Source organism: Rhineura floridana, chromosome 9, assembly GCF_030035675.1.
Source record: "Rhineura floridana isolate rRhiFlo1 chromosome 9, rRhiFlo1.hap2, whole genome shotgun sequence".
In the NCBI taxonomy this organism is placed as follows: Eukaryota; Metazoa; Chordata; class Lepidosauria; order Squamata; family Rhineuridae; genus Rhineura; species Rhineura floridana.
The window spans coordinates 88,808,704-88,826,034 of NC_084488.1; the positions used below are offsets into that span (position 1 = coordinate 88,808,704).

General features: G+C 40.5%; 1 protein-coding gene and 1 pseudogene across 1 annotated transcript in view; both read right to left on the reverse strand.

Annotated features, from left to right (window-relative positions):
• The window catches only part of ANK2 (ankyrin 2), a 568,387-nt gene that overhangs the window by 475,839 nt on the left and 75,217 nt on the right, over positions 1 to 17,331 (reverse strand). The gene's annotated exons all lie outside the window — the stretch shown is intronic.
• On the reverse strand, positions 1,225 to 1,343 carry LOC133364675 (5S ribosomal RNA; annotated as a pseudogene).

Sequence of the window (17,331 nt, forward strand, 5' to 3'; positions counted from 1 at the left end):
CTGTTTTCCTAGGGTTGAAACTCAGTTTATTGGCCCACATCCAGCCCATCACTGTCACCAGATACTCGTCCAGAGGCTGCACAACCACTTCCAATTCAGATGTTATGGAGAAATAGATCTGCATGTTATCAGCATACTGATGAAACTGCTTCAGATCCCCTAATGATTGCTCCCAATCAGGGCCGGTGCTATCATTAGGCCAACTAGGCAGCCGCCTAGGGCGCAGACATCAGAGGGGCGCAGTACTGACCTTTGAGGAGCACAGTTTTATACAGATTAGTTTTTTTAACCCTTGGGAAAATGCAACTAAAATAAATTTAGCATTTTCAAGTTTTGTGATTTTCATTTTTTCTAAAAGACATCTGTTTTTGTAAATTGAAGTTAGCCATTTGGGGGGGTGCAAGTAGTTAGCCTTGCCTAGGGCGCAAAATAGCCTGGCACCAGCACTGCTCCCAATGGCTTCACATAGATATAAATAGCATTGGGTACAAAACAGTGCCCTGCAGCACCCCAATACAAATGCTAAGGGGCTGGAAACAACCCTGCAGGTAGGACTGGAACCACCACAAAACAGTGCCCCTAACTGACACCCATCCCACAAAGCCAGTCCAGGAAAGATACTATGGTCAATGTATCAATAGCCATGGAGAAACTGAGCAGAAAAAGGAAGGTCACACTCCCCTTGTCCCTCTCCCTATTAAGGTCATCCATCAGAGTGATGTATAATCACTGCCTGCATGAAGTGCCAAGGTTACATGTTTTGCCTCTGTGGCTCGAATTAGATTGTCAAAAGAGTCACTTTTTGGCATTAGATTATTTATAATATTTTAAGGATAAGAAAGATTCAAATCCTATTAATGTTTTTCTTGTATCATTTCACTTTTTAGCTGAAGACCACACTCTATGGGAGAAAAAGATAAAAGGGCAACAAGATCTTGCAAGTGTGAAGCACTTCGAAAGCTGCTTTATTTTATTTCTCTGGGAATTTTTTCACATTAATTACATTTTGGATGACCCGTGCTCTTAATCAGAAGTCCCAACCATCGCAAACTACATTCAGAGGAATGGTCCCCAAAATTAAGATATTTCCTTCTTTTTTGGTCACCTACTTTGTTGTTACATGCTTTCAAGTCAATTGCGACTTATGGTGACCCTATGAATCTTTTTGGACATATTCATAGGGTTTTCATGGTATTCAGAGGTGGTTTACATTGCCTTCCTCTAAGCCTATGGCAGCCAGTATTCCCAGGCGGTCTCCCATCCAAGTACTAACCAGGCCTGACCCTGCTTACCTTCCAAGATCAGGTGAGATCGGGCTTGTTCAGGATCGTATGGCTGTAGGGTCACCTACTAGAGCCCACCAAAATGACTTGTGGAAGCAGCCTGAGAGTTAAATTCAACCTAACCTCAGTGGCACCAGTGAGGCTAAATTTTGGATAGTGTTAAAAGGTACAAAAAAGTCCCACGAGTTGGAGCTGCCAAAAGGCTCATTATGGAAATGTGATTTATTCATATATGGGAAACATAGATACTAAACCAACTCACAATGTCGCTGGTTGATGAACACTTCAATAATTATGCAGCATAGCTTTTTGAATAAGGAATACAGGTGGGGGGGTACAATACTCCCAAAGCCACAAAACCTACAAAATAACAGTCATACTACACAATCCTATGCATGTGTACTCAGAGATAGGAACACAGAAAGCTGCCTCAAACTAAAAGTCCATTTAGCTTAGTATGTCTACAGTGACTGGCAGCACTTCTTCAGGGTTTCAGAGAGGGGATATTCACAGCCCTACCTGGGTTGAACCTGGGACTTTCTGCATACAGTGCAGATGCTCTGCCACTGAGCTACAGCCCTTCCTCAGCTAAATCCCACTGTACTCAAGGCTGGTTCCTAAGGAAATATATATAGGATTGAAGCCTTACATATAAAAATATATGTTAAAAGTTCCCCTGAACTTTCAAACTCATTATATTATAATAATGTTCTAATGAATTACATTTCATCTGTACACATTTATTGCATTTTAAAAAATGTTTTAAAATAATTAGGCTAAATGTGTTAATGGAAAAATCTTTTCTTTATCTATGTTTTTACTATACATTTTGCAAACCAGCTGGTCTGACTATTCCCCATTAAAATAGTTCCTTTTTCTGTGTCAAATAGCCTCAGTGAACTTGCCTGGAACTGAATCAGTCAAGTCACATAAGAAGCAGAACAAATACTGCCTTTGTGCAGTTTTCCTGGAACACAGTGAAAGTTTGACTCACAAACACAATACAGTTCTAGACAGTGTAAATTACACTATCTACCCAATATTAAACACAGTGACCGCCTAAATTCTCCATGCTGACAAATGCTTTCAAAACATGAAAGCTTTTAAACATGGTCTTACAAATACAACCATGCCAAAAACATAAATTTTAATTTTACTTGTACAGTCAGCAACCAGACTCGTCTAGTGCAGGGCAGCACAGACAGGGTGATTTTGTGCACCTGGCTCCCCAATGTCAAGCATTGCTGCTCTTAATGAGAGGGGGGGGCAAGACATGGGGAGGTCAGCATGGTAGGGGTGTGGCAGCAGACCCAATCCAACACTCCTGCTGCTGCATCCACACCACACTGAGCTCCCTGCACTTTGCAGCTCCCCCTTGGTTGCAGTGACACTTGCCATTGAGAAGCCAGCCACACTAAGTTACCCGGCCTACACAACTCCATTGCCATCTCCTCCTAGGGACTGGGTGTGGGTGTTTTACATGCAAAGTATGTGCCTTTGTCACTGAGCCATAACCCCTCCCCATGCTAGCTATGCTTTAAACTATGCTTTAAGTTGGATTCCTGTATTGAGCAGGGGGTTGGTCTCCGTGGCCTTATAGGCCCCTTCCAATTCCACTATTCTGATTCTATGAAAACTGGATTGGCCCAATGGAGATATACCACTAGACCATGGATGAAGCAAATCATAAAAAGGGAGAATGTATGTGGGATGGAAGAGGTGAAACAGCAAGGATATATGAGAGTTGGCAGCATGTTCCTGATCTTCTAACCACACAAAATATAAATAGGATGCTGAAACTCTATCTCGCTTATATTGTTATATGGCTAAAGAGTTTGTTGTTGTAAGCCGCCCTGACCATTGTGATTGCAATGGATGGATGGGTTACAAAGAGTTCTAATACATTCTACATTATATAGTCCAAATCAGAATGATCAGGTATTATTTTGGTAACACTATTTCAGTATTTATTCATTTGCCAAAATTTCCAAGTTGTCTGCAAAAAAGGTAATCCCAAACTTTAATAACATAGTAAACTACTTAGACCTTCAAGACAGAGAAAGAATATTTCTGATTCCTTGATGAAGGGGAGAAAAACACTTTCATCTCTTGAGTCATACGAGCTCTCAGAAGTTACCCATCCATATAATCCTCTCAGTTCTCACTAAATGTATGAATCACCCTGCTTAAAATCAGCATTTTTATTATCATTAATTAATTTAACGTTTTAAAAAGGCATAATACTGCAAGAAGCCTTAGCACAAACATGCACGTGTGCAGGTTCCCAAAGAGGAGCTCATGGCTGCTTCGCTTGTCTTCTGGTCCTCCTGCTGCTGCTGTGAGGTAAGCCATGGTTTGGCTTAGCATGCTGTCTGAATGTCAGCGCATGGCTTTTCTTGCTCCAAACTATGAGCTGTTGCCAAGGTTTTTATTGATTAATACACACTAAGCCAAACCACAGCCTAGCTCACAGCTGCAGGAGGAGGACTGGAAGAGAAACAAAGCAGCTGCAATTTCGTAGGAATCACACATATGCACTCCTTATTTTCTTTCTGGAATGATGCAGCAGGATAGGAGATCTGCCATCTTGCTTGAAAGTGTTTTTTGCATTGTGTGTGCTCTAGGGTTGCCAGGTTCATGGCATGAGACTGATCCTGTATCTTTAGGAGAAGAGAAAGACAGCCAAGTGCAGGTGTTCCTGCAACATTGTAATGGGAAAAACCACAAGGTGGAATTCTCCCTTCCCTCTGCACAACTTTTAAAGATACAGAAGACCTCTTAGTTGCCAGGCCCAGCCTCCAAGAGGTCTTCTGTATCTTTAAAAGTTGTGCAGAGGAAAGGGAGAATTCCACCTTGTGGTTTTTCCCATTACAGGGTTGCAAGAACACCTGCACTTGGCTGACTTTCTTGTCTCCTAAAGATACAGGAACAGTCTCAGGCCAAGAACCTGGCAACCCTAGTGTGCTCTGCTTGTACATTTGCAAGTAAAGCAAATATTGCAGAGATGCCATATGTCTTCAGTGGCTGCTCATCCAAAGGAAATTAAAGTGATACTCTGGAACTTCTCACTAATCAGGAAGTGGAGACTGTAATAACTATGTTAACAACTTAACCATATTTACCAGTGCTTTATTCTGCAGGATTCATTGATACTCTATCCTTTCACTGACTAGTCAAGTAGAACGCTACAGCTATTAAAGCATTCTGGAATGCAATTACAAAAAGTTGTTTCGGAAAATTCAATTTGAAGGCTTACACCAGCTGTGATATAGAGGTTATTTTCCACATATACCTCCTTTTTATATATGATGCATTACAAAAGCTGACCTGGGCTGGATGATTATCATTTTTCAGAATAACACATTGTCTTTAAATGGTTTTCATTATGTAGGTAAATGGCAAGGTGGAGGAGTGGAGAGCTCTAGTTTTTACACCATTCCTTTCATTTAGAATCATTTCTGTAGCTTTTTCCCAAAGTGGCCAGTTCTTGACAAAAGAGAGATTATGTGGCTTTAGCAGTATGTCCCTGACCATTCAGTGAGAATTAGGTATTTCTCTTAAATAGTTTCCTTAAACAAAGGATAATGGAAAGCTTGTTGATGTCCAGACCTGAAGAACACTTCCATACCTATTAATAACTGTGTGATTGCTGGCAAAAGTTATGGGTTTTTTTGTGTTATCATGGTGGCTTTTAGACATTACAGTAGCAGCATAAAAGCCACTTTCCCACAAGTTCATCCCACAGTACTGCTGTAATACTGAAAGGCCTGACATCAATGGGTGAGGTCAAATCACTGGGTCCTCACCATGCAAATGTAATGATAGGTAGTAAGAGCTTATAAGGCTGGCCCTGTAATGACAGGCCTTATTTATTTTTACATTTATTATTTATTTATTATTTTATTTATACCCCGCCCTTCCCTCCAGCAGGAGCCCAGGGCAGCAAACAGAAACACTAGAAACACTTTAAAACATCATAAAAATACCTTAAAATACTTTAAAACAAAACAACATTAAAAACATTAGAAAAAAACTTTTAAAACATCTTTTAAAAAAGGATTAAAGATATTAAAACACATATTAAAAGCAGTTCTAACACAGACGCAGACTGGGATTGGTCTCAACTTAAAAGGCTTGTTGGAAGAGGAAAGTCTTCAAAAGGCGCCAAAAAGATAGCAGAGATGATGCCTGCCTAATATTTAAGGGGAGGAAATTCCACAGGGTAGGTGCCACCACACTAAAGGTCCGTTTCCTATATTGTACAGAATGAAGCTCCTGATAAGATGGTATCTGGAGGCCCTCACCTGCAGAACGCAGTGATCAGCTGGGTATATAAGGGGTAAGACGATCTTTCGGGTATCCTGGTCCCGAGCTGTATAGGACTTTGTACACCAAAACTAGAACTTGGCCCAAACTTATACACCACTTTTCTCCCAGGAGCTCAAGGTGATGTATATGGTTCTCCTCTCCCCATTTATCCTCAGAACAACCCTGTGTGGTAGGTTAGGCTGAGACACAGTATCTGGCCCAAGGTCACCCAGTGAGTTTCATAGCTGAATGGGAATTTGAATCCTGGTCTTTCAGGTCATAGACCAACATTCCAACAACTACACCACACTGACGCTCAGTACATGAGCATGAGCAATGTGACATGCATTGCTAAATTAATATTGTTACAGTAAGAAAAAGCAGACAGATAATAGGTTTATTGAAAAATAAGAGCATCTTTAAAGAGTATCTGAATGAGCAGAACTTCACCCAATTACATGTAGTAACAGGCATAATTTGAGAATTATATGAAAACTATATAAAATGCGGATAAATCTTTCATGTGTCAGTGATATTTATTATGTTAATTTTTGCTAGATATTTAAGATTTATTTATACGTTCCTGAGTCTTAGGGAGGAAAAAAGTGCTTTGCATCATAATGATTAAAGGAGACAGCAGAGGCTTGAGGCAAGTAGGCAAAGCAATCCAACTCATGGGAAGCCGGTGGGAAGGTCCACAATTATTGTTCAGAAGCCTCTGAGCTGCTGAACACAAACTCAGCCAGAAGCTGTGCACGGGGACTGAAAAGTAAACGTCGGCTCTCACGAATATACCTACTGGGAAATATGCACTCTCCATAGACTTCCATTGTAATTATTTTCTTTTTCTTGGTGTAACTTTGGCCCAGATTGGGACCTTCAGGAGCGCCCTGAATGGGAGTTGGATGTTGCATAAGCCTTCCCCCCAATCGGCCCCTCCACTGACACCCCCCAGATGCCCCTTTTTTTGGCCTTCTGCCAGGCTGGGCTTCCCTGGCAGACCCCCGGCTGAGCCAACAGGGTCTTGGCTCTGCTGCAGCTCAGCCGGGGTGAGGGGCTTCTGCTAGTGGAGCCCGACTGAGTCAGAAACCTGCTGGCTCAGCTGGGGGTCTGCCATATTCGCAACTCCCCTCAGCCCAGTGTAAATATGAACTGGATTGTGTCCTAAGTCTGTTGTGAAGGGCAGGGGAGTGTAATAGTTTAATATATATGTAATCAGACTTAAGAAACTTGCTACTTGCTTCTGGTCAAAACTATGACCATAGTGGATATGTTATTTTTTTTTAGAAATACTTGATAAAAAGCAGATGAAATGATATATCAGTCCACTCTTTTGGATCAATCTACATTTGCTTCAGGAGAGCCTATCCTGATAGAATTCCTTGAGAAGAAGACCACAAGTAATGAAACCACAGTATCAACTGTTAACACTCACTTGTATGTTACTATGTTATTCAAAATGCAATTTATGTGGGTTTTTTTAAAAAAAGTTAAATCCTCCGCATTAATTTTCTATTTACTTATTTGATTTGAATTTTAAATCATCTTGTTTTATATCCTGAAGGAACACTATCTGAAGCAACTAGATAGTTTTTCCAGTATTGTACCAAACTGACTTTCCCTTTTCCTTCTTCTCTTTTTGCAACTGACATTTCCTAATAAGGTTTTAAAAATTGTTTTGGGGTGATATTTTTAAATGTTTTTGAACATAAAATAAATTCTAGTTTATTTAGAAACAAGGAAGCAAACCACATATTAACTTCTAACTCTGCCATTTTGGGAAGTAAACTACATTTCAGATTATGTTTCCATACAACTTTTGAATCTGATCTACCACATTCAAGGTTCCATTGTTGTCATTTTCATCTAAATTGCTTTCGAATGTTTTTGTCTCTGAGGCTTCCAAGGGATTGGCTACAAATCTACAACAAAGCTTTGTTCCACTCTATTATTGTATACAGTGTGACCCTAAAGAAGGATTGCTCCTAGGCTTATCTGTGAGAAAAGCTTAGATAGTAGGAAATCTTGATCCAACCTTTTTGATCCAGTAATTGAATTGAGTAGTGACTTTTCATCTAGAATAGTACTTCTCAAACTGTGGGCTGCAGCCCCAAAGTGTGGCCCAGTATTGTTTCTGGCTGGCCACATTGTCCCTCCTGCCCCCTCACTCCTAGAAATTTAGGGGGGGTCACTGCACACTGGCTGGTGGTTTCTTCTTCTTCTCTCTTGTCTCTCCATCACCGCAGCACCAGGACAAGATGGCAAAGGATGGTGGAGTGGAAGAGAAGCAAGCAGCAAGGAAGAAGAAAATGGAAACCAAGGAAATAGGAGAGGTAAAGCAAGCCAAAGAAAAGGCACCTGAGAGACTGTGCAAAGCTCACAGCCAGTTTCTTGATGAAAGAAGGAAGCACACCTCCCTGCTCCCAATTCAGGACATGGTTTCAAGTTAAGGCAGTTTAGGAATTGCAGGTTGACTTGTACATGCTTGTAAAGTGGCATGTATGTGTGACAGTGTTAGTGAGGTTCCCTTCCCCAAACAGAGGGCAAAATGGAGAAACACAAAACACAAAAGAAGCCACATTGGTTTGGGTTCAATCCCTTTTCAGATTCGCAAGAGAGAAGCCATAATTGTCATCGGTTCATCAAGCAGAAAGAGCAGCAGAACTGAAGAAGGAACATTAGGGTTCTGTGAGCGCAACACCCAGCCTGAAGCAGACAAAAAGGAAACAGTACGCCAAGTTCCAACATACTTAAAGTCCAACTTTCCAAGAACTGTGGAAGTAGAGCTGCCCTGTTACTACTGACATCTGAGGAAGTTGTGTAACTTACTTTTAAAACACAATAATCTGAGATAGAATTTGTGTTCTCAATAGTAGCCATGTTAGTTTGCTATAGACTAAGCAGCAAAGGTCTATGGTACTTTAAAGGCTTAAAAAGAGCTCTCTCCTCAAAATGCCGCTAAAAAGCTTTTGCAACTATATCTCATCAATGTTTAAAACATCCTTAAAACAATTGGGAGTACAGCTGCTTAGGTTATTGGTTCATTCAGAAATTAAAGCTTTCTTATCTACCAGCAAGGAAAGTGCAAATGCTTAATCTCCTCCTACACAGTCTAGCTGCAACTCTGAAGTCTAATGGTTCACTTATAGTAAAAGTATCATGAAGGAAGAGGCCACACAGAGGATCTAACAATAACAAGAACTTTACTATAACTAATTTTTGGCATAAATATGTATGAAAATAGAGATAGATAAACCTGAGGGAAACTGTAATTTTATACTGTTTGTTGGTTGATAAAGTGATTCTAGGGATTATTTTATTATAAATCTTCGTTAGGATACTGCTAGATTATTTCACTGTTGGCTACATTGTTTACTCCTAAGAGTTATGAGAGTTGATGCAATCCCTGCCCCAACTTTTAAGCGCACATATTAAGTGACACCAGTATAATATGATAAACTACCACTTGTAGACAATATTTAAGTTTGTGTACTACAATATAATTACAGAGCTATTTTAGGCCTACGAGTATCTGCAGGGCTGAAAGATGCCAAAAAGGCTGATGCTGGTTTCTGGTAAGTGTTGTCAGAGACACTAGTGACTGTTGCTTATGTCATACATAGAAATAGCCAGTTCAGATCAGTATTTGAATTATTTATTTAATTTGAGGCTATTTTTAGACTGCCCTTTAATAACTCCCAGAGCTGCTCACAAGAAAGTTTTCATTTTTTTCTAATTCAAAACAAAAACAAATTCAATATATATGTAAATTTACATGTACTTTTAAAAACAATAGAAACAACAAAATAGTTAAAAGTAAATACCACCAAAGTCTATAAAATAGCATCAATAAAAATTAGCTCAGTTGACATGCTGGAAGGCCTAAGGAAATAAAAAAAATATTTGCCTGGCACTCACTGGGTCAGTACAATCGTCATTTTAAACCATAGTTTAAAACAAACTGTGGTTTAATGTGAACAAGATGTGTGCTGGTATACGCTGGTCAAAAGTTCCCATGGCACACCATTGATGAAACAAGCTAGAGTCTGACTTGTGCCATCTGAACCTGGGCTCATGGTTTGTTTGCTAAGCCAAGAACAAACCTTGGTTACTGCTTGTGGGTTTGCTTGGAAGAAACAAACTATGAGCCGAGGTTCAGAAGCAACAATAAGCCAGACTCTGGCTTGTTTCATTTGCAGTGCAATAGATGTAAGAGAGGAGCCCCAAGGTAACATTTAGGCAATATGCACCAGTGCGCTGCTCATTCACATTAAACTATAATCTATTTAAACAATGTGTAAAAGGCCAAAGACATCAACATGGAAATTAAACCAGCCTCTCCAGAAAGGCTTCCATAGGTACACTGAAATGACACAACTGAAAAAGACCTCTCACTTATCTTTAAAAGGAAGGGTGAGGGACTAACAGATTCTGATTATGATCTTAGTACTGGGGCAGGCCAATATGTGAGAAGACTGATTTTCATTCACTCTTCTCTCTCCTCTGCCCCCCAAATTCCTGCTCTCTCTCTCTCTCTCTCTCATATATCAGCACAAACCCCTTGAAGAAATTATTACAAAGTCCTTCAGAATCAGATTTTAATTAATTAGTTTGTTTTGAGGGTCCGTTCCCCCCCCCCGGATCTATATGTGGAACAGATTTTTTTCCTTGTGCAAGTATTCTTACGGAAAGTAGTTTCACACAGCTAATTGTGCATATCTTGTACAGCTGCATGTGGAACTGGGTGGGCTATCTCTCTTTTTCCCCCCCCAGCTTCTGTTCATCACGCCCTTTAGATCCCAGCCATGAATGCTAGTAATGGAAAGTAAAGTGGAACCTGTTCATTTTGAACTAATTTATAATGTCTTACTAATGTTATAGAAACTCGATGCTACAAAGTCGATGCTTATAAAGTCTATGCTAAACTATAACGATATCTTAGGCTATGAAAAGCTTTTTCAGTTCCCGAAAATATTAATATAAGGACTTGAAAACCATATCAAAAATTGAAAACAACAACAGCAACATTATTTTGGGCTTTCAGAAATTATCTTCCTTTTTAATAATTTATCATTACATTTCCCAGGCAGTTTGATCTCGGCACATGACAGAGCCATCTTGCTAAAGCTAAGCAAGTTTGGATCTTGCCAGTTACGAGGGGTGAAAGTGCCTTAAAAGCCCCACCTATGCCACCTTGAGTTTCATGACGTAAGCACACACACACACACAAAAATATTATAAATAAATAAAATATGTCTAGTTGAGTCAAATATTTCTGTAAAGGCTTGAATTCGTTTTACAAGAACACTGGAGCTTCCAGCATTTCAGGTAGCCGTCATGGTGTGTGCAAAAGAGCATCAGTGAGAGTACATTGCTTATCTTCGCATTTAAATTCTGTGACTATTTGAATCAGTATTTGATAACATTTAAGTACTGGGGAGGGGCAGCAGAGAAAGCACAAGCAGTTATCTCACGTAGTATAAACAAAGCAGCAGACTTAAGTTAATGCTAATGTGTCCACAGTTTGAGCCAAAAGCTTTTCAGGGTTAATACAACACACTGGGCATGTAGCCCATCCATCTAAATGTCGCAGTTGCATTAAAGTTATGGATTGCCCCTTTGTACTCATCCACAGATGTGAGGACCTGATGCTACTGTTCTTGTAGAATCTTTTGGATACTGTGGGGTGGGTTAATATGATGTCAGACCCAATTAGGTAATGGTTTTAAAATAAATGCTGAAATCAGCTTCTGTGCTCATTTGAAGAGTTAGAGAGTCTTTCTTTTAAGCAGAACTTTGATTTTGGAACAATCTCCTATCTTTGGAACTTCTGGAAAAGATCCAAAATGTTTGGATAAATAGACATTTGGATAAACAGTAGTACCATTTATACAGGTATATGTAGTCACAGGACTACTACATAACTAATGTAAAAGTGGTTTTTGCTAACTAAGGTTTCAGTAAAGAGGTTTCTGTTTCTAGTTAAAGCATAAATTGCATGCTGTTTAAGAGACTAGCAAAAGTGCCTTCTTCATCTGCTTCCTCTTGAATAAAAGGGAACTCAAAAGTGTGGGCTTTACTTTAGGCATTTACTAAATGTAGGTAGTTAACAGAGGCAGATCCAGATCTGCACAACAGTTACTCTATCCCAGCCTTCCCTGACCTGGTTTCCTCCAGATATTTTGTACTACAATCCCTGACCATTTACCAAGCTAACTGCGGCTGGTGGGAATTGCAGTACAAAACATCTGGAGGAGACTAGGTTGGGGAAGGGATGCCTTATTCTGTCAATAGGAAGAGAGAATACACAGGTTGTATTTTGATATGTGTGCAGACCCCAGGACATATTTGCATGTAAAGGAGACACATGTAAATAAACAGTTTTTCAAAAAACAAACAAATCCTACAACAATGAGGGATCTATAAAGTGTTTAGTCATATACAAAATGTAATTAACATTAAGTATTATCGTAGGTGTTGTGCTAAGGAACACCTCATTTAAAGGTGCTTTATATTTTAAACCACTCTGAAAAGTTAAAATTGATTTAGGAATTGTGTTATTTTTGAAATGTGAATTCAGTTTTTGTTACTAGTCTACAAAACTAACAACACTGTGGTGTGAATGCAAAGCAGGAAATAAAAGTCATTTGTATTCCTTTCAACACTTCCTTGCCTCTAATTCAAATGTATCATGTTATCCATGGACTGCAGTCTACTTAGTACTTGATAAAACCCCTGTTCCCAGGTGGGTTGTGAAAATTGGGTTTATCAAGCACTAGAAGGATGTAGTACAGCTTAGTTGTAGAGCACATACTGGAGATGCCAAAGATTCAATACCTGGCAACTCCAGATAGGAATGAGAGAGATTCTTCACTGAAACTTAGGAAAGTCACTCTTAGCTGGTGTGGACCAAAGGTAGCCAACATGGTGCCCTCCAGATATTGTTCGGAGTCCAGCCCCAGCCAGCATAACCAGTTGTCAGAGATGATGGGAGTAATAGTCCAACAACATGGAGGGCACAACATTGACTGCCCTGGTGTAGACAATACTGAGCTGGAGGGAGTGATGGCCTGACTTGATATATGGGACCTTCCTGTGATATATTGTTGTTGTTGTTGTTGTTGTTCTGTTCCACCACACTTATGCAGACAATTAAGACTATGTTTTGCAATAGTTGACCTTTGTTTTTACTGTATTTTTAATGTTTTTATTCTATAGTTGTTGTTTTTCTTAACTTATTGTAAACTGCTTCAATGTTTTTTAATGAAATAGCAGTATACAGATGGATGGATGGATGGATGGATGGATGGATGGATGGATGGATGGATGGATGGATGGATGGATGGATGGATGGATGGATGGATGGATGGATGGATGGATGGATGGATGGAATCATAGAATGGTAGAGCTGGAAGGGGCCTATAAGGCCATCAAGTCCAACCCTCTGCTCAATGCAGGAATCCAAGTTAAAGCATAGAATTATAGAACAGTTGGAAGGGGCCTAAAAATCTCTCATGAGGTCCCACTGACAGAACTCAGATTGCTGGATTCAAAGTCCAGAGTGCTTCATAAGTTTAGTTTTGAGTGGAACTTAATAGGATCGCTATAGAGCACATGCTGACAGCAAAAACTTAAAGGAAACAACTTTCTGTCCAAGAAACTTGAAAATCATTTTTTAAAATGTAGATGGTGATCAACAGACCAATGATGCACATTGCTAAGAAAACAACATGCACCCACCTATTAGTGGTATAAAATAGTATAGTTTAATAGTATACATTGGTCCTAACATGTGCCTTCTCCAAAACCATTCTCTCTGCTCACTGAGATCACCAGCTGAGCACCTTCTCTCTACTCCTTCCACATTAGCGGTGAACTGAGTGACAACAAGGGAGGTGCCCATTTTGGTTCTGATTCACCTTCTATAAAACAAATATTTATATAAGCATGACTGTCAGATATGTTTATTATTTATACAACCTGTAAAAATATTTATAGTGCAATCCTATGCATGTTTACTCAGAAGCAGGGAACTTAATTCACCCAACCCAAAATTCAGAATCATACCACTTTAAACTGTTTTGCAACTGTTTTATACTTGTTTTATGGTTATTGGATTTTAAAATAGATTTATTTCTTGTTGTGAGCTGCCTTGGTTTCTAATCAGCAACCCTACTTCACAGGGTTGTTGGAAAGACTCCATATATACATACACTGGAGATGTAAAAATACATACATCCCATATAATAATTAATTTATTGTCAAAATTGGTTGGTCATTGCAGAATATTTTTTTGAAAAAAGAAAATCAGTATTGGTTTTCTACAAAATAAACGCAGTGACACTGATGGAGAATTTTCTCCTTTGGGATCTTTGAGTGAGGGTCCTTGAAGAAATTTGAAGACACAGGCTTGAAGCAAAAAGGTAGGCCTTTAGTCTTTACAAGCATGTGCAGGGTCAGCCTCCCAGAGATGCAGGGTCAGCCTCCCAGAGGCATCCAGGAGAGACTCCAATGAGGCACTGTGTGCAAGCTCTTTTACACAGTACTGATACAGCATGTGACATTAGTTCACCAATCCCATAAGTTGTTTCCCACATAATGTAACAGTTCCTCCTCTCTGCAATCTTTCCACACCAATCAGAAAGCATTAGGTAATTCTACTTCTTATTCCAATATTCTGTCCATATTATTAATATCACCACTGTTCTGCTGTCTCACCTTATTGATGGTTTTTGGGGCCAGTTGAAACCAGTTATTATTGTGAATGTGCCTTCAAGCAAACCTGGTACATACATTGTTCCATTGTTCTTGATCGGCCAGGCTACCACGTTCCCTAATGACACCAGGTTGGGCTTGGCTTGCTCAGCTTAGGGTGGCTGAAATTCCATGAGCACCACAGTTTTAATAGTTTGTTATAGGGGTTCTTATTTCTTATATTTTCTTAGAAATCCCATTCCTAACTGTAAAAGTACATAGCTACGGAGGAAGGGTTATGATTAAGGTGCTGTACTATGGCTGGAAGTACGCATATTTAAGAAATGCACTGGATAATTCTAAACCAGCCCCTGTCTTTCAGCCTCAGAGGAATGGAAAAGGCAAACCACTTCAAAATACCTTTTTACCATGAATACCCACTTACCAAGTTGTATTCTATTTATCAAAAATGAGAAAACACACAGAGTTATTTTAAAATTCAGTATTAAAGCTTGAAGTTTCATGTCATTCCTCCTCTGCTAAGGTTATAAACTTTCTCCAGTAGTCAGGGCTATTAATAATTGTCAGTCACGCACCGGCCGAGTTTTAGCTAGAAAACAGGATTTCACAGTAAGGTGAACTTGACCATTGCCTGGTTTTTCTAGGCCTACTCACAGGTCTTGTGTTAATGCTAGGATTTTTAGGGTTGGGGTCTTGAAAAGGCCTGTGGGCTTCTGCTTAGCTCCTTGTGATTCTAAAACATATACCTTATAATATCTGCGTCTATATGTGTGGATATATAAAAACTCTCCATTAGCACATAGGTAAGCCCTGCCTAATTGCTTTTAAAAAATAGGATTGGAGAGTTTGCTATGTTCACTCAAAAGTCCCATTGATTACAATCCTAACACCTCTACTCAAAAGTACGTTCTATTGAATTCAACTGGGTTTACTCCTGGTATGTGGGATTAGTATTGTAGCTTTCCTCCCAGAAAAGTGTGTATTGGATTAAAGCTTCATACTGGGACCATTTTCAAAACAGGCGATGAATTAGACAAATATACTGCACTCTTCAAAAGTTGTAATGGCATCATAAGCTGCATGTACACTTCTTTTAAATTTCTGTTCAAAAATATTTGAAAGGTAAAATGTACAATATGCTATTTTTGCAAGTAATTAAAAAAAACCCTGCATGTATAGTAAACAATTGCCTACCAAGATCCTGCTGTGAACACCTCCTGAGCTCCATAATATTTTAATTATTGATTGGTTGTATTGTGTGAATTTTTATTGTATATTTGATTGAAGTAGTCTGTGTATGTGTGTGTGTGTGAATTTTTGTGTATACTAGTGTTAATGTGTATTGTCTGGTGTGAATGTAATCTGATGTGTGTATATATGTGTTTCTAGTTATTTAATATGTGCCTGGGAGATAGCATTATACATCGACCGGGGAGACTTTTGGGGGGGGGGGGCAATTAGCGTAGTGACGGGTAATGGGAGGTATGGTGTTGTGAGGAGAACGTGCCAGGTAAGGGGAACTCGTCCCAGACAAATAGTGGCTGTGACTTGTTCCGGTTCTCCTCACATCCCCAGGACTGCTGGTTGTTTTGTCAGTCAGCCTTCGGATCTCCATATGCTGTTATTAAACGCCAGGTCGGTACATCATAAGATCTCCCTTGTTCATGATTTAATTGTGGAGGAGGCTGCCGACCTGGCGTGTATAACCGAGACCTGGGTGGGTGATCAGGGAGGAGTTGCTCTTTCCCAGATTTGCCCACCCGGGTATTCGGTTCAGCATTATGGTAGAACCAAAGGACGGGGAGGTGGGGTTGCTGTGGTCTATAGGAGTTCTTTCTCACTCACCAAGCACCCTGTCCAAGTGACAACTGGGTTGGAGTGTCTCCACCTTGTGTTGGGCCAGAGAGACAGACTGGGAATTTTGTTGGTGTACCGCCCGCCCTGCTGCTCAACAAATTCCCTAACTGAGCTGACAGAGGTAGTCTCAGAGGTATTGTTGCGGTCCCCTAGACTATTGGTACTGGGGGACTTCAACGTCCATGCCGAGACTGCTTTATCTGGGGCGGCTCAGGACTTCATGGTTTCCATGACAACCATGGGGCTGTCTCAATTTGTTACTGGCCCAACGCATGTGTCGGGACACACCCTTGATTTGATCTTCGTCACTGGACATCGAGATGGTGATCTGGAGGTTGGAGATTTTTCATCTACACCCTTGTCATGGACAGATCACCGCTTGCTGAGGTTTAGGCTCACAGCGACCCTTTCCCTCTGCAAGGGCGGGGGACCTATTAAATGGGTCCGCCCCTGGAGACTAATGGATCCTGAAGGTTTCCAAAGGGCTCTGGGGGGGTTTCCGACTGAGAAGACTAGCACTCCTGTCGAAGCCCTGGTTGAATTGTGGAATATGGAGATGACCCGGGCGGTTGACACGATCGCTCCCATGCGCCCCCTCCTATGTAGAGCTCATACAGCTCCATGGTATACCTCGGAGCTGAGAGCGATGAAGCAAGAGAGGAGGAGGCTTGAGTGCAGATGGAGGTGAACTCCCGATGAATGCAATTATGCCTTGGTGAGTGCCTGTTCTAAGCAGTATACAGTGGCGGTGAGGGCAGCAAAAAAGAGATATTTTGCTGATATTATTAAGTCATCACTCTCCCGCCCAGCGGAGCTCTTTAAAATTGTACGAGGGCTTTTACATTCTGGCCCTCGGGCTAGTATAGATTCATCTGTAGCCCGCTGTGATGAGTTTGCTGGGCACTTCCAAGATAAGATCGCATGCATTCGCCGGGACTTAGACTCCAATATTATAGCAGTTGGACCTAATGAAGCATCCAGATCACGGTCTTGTCCTTACTTATTGGATGAGTTTCAGTTTGTGCAGCTCGAGGATGTTGACAAGATCCTTGGACTGGTGCGGGCGACCACGTCTGTACTGGATCCTTGCCCCTCTTGGCTGGTGAAAGCTAGCAGGATCGGAACCGCCGGCTGGGCCAAGGAGGTAATAAATGCCTCTCTAACAGAG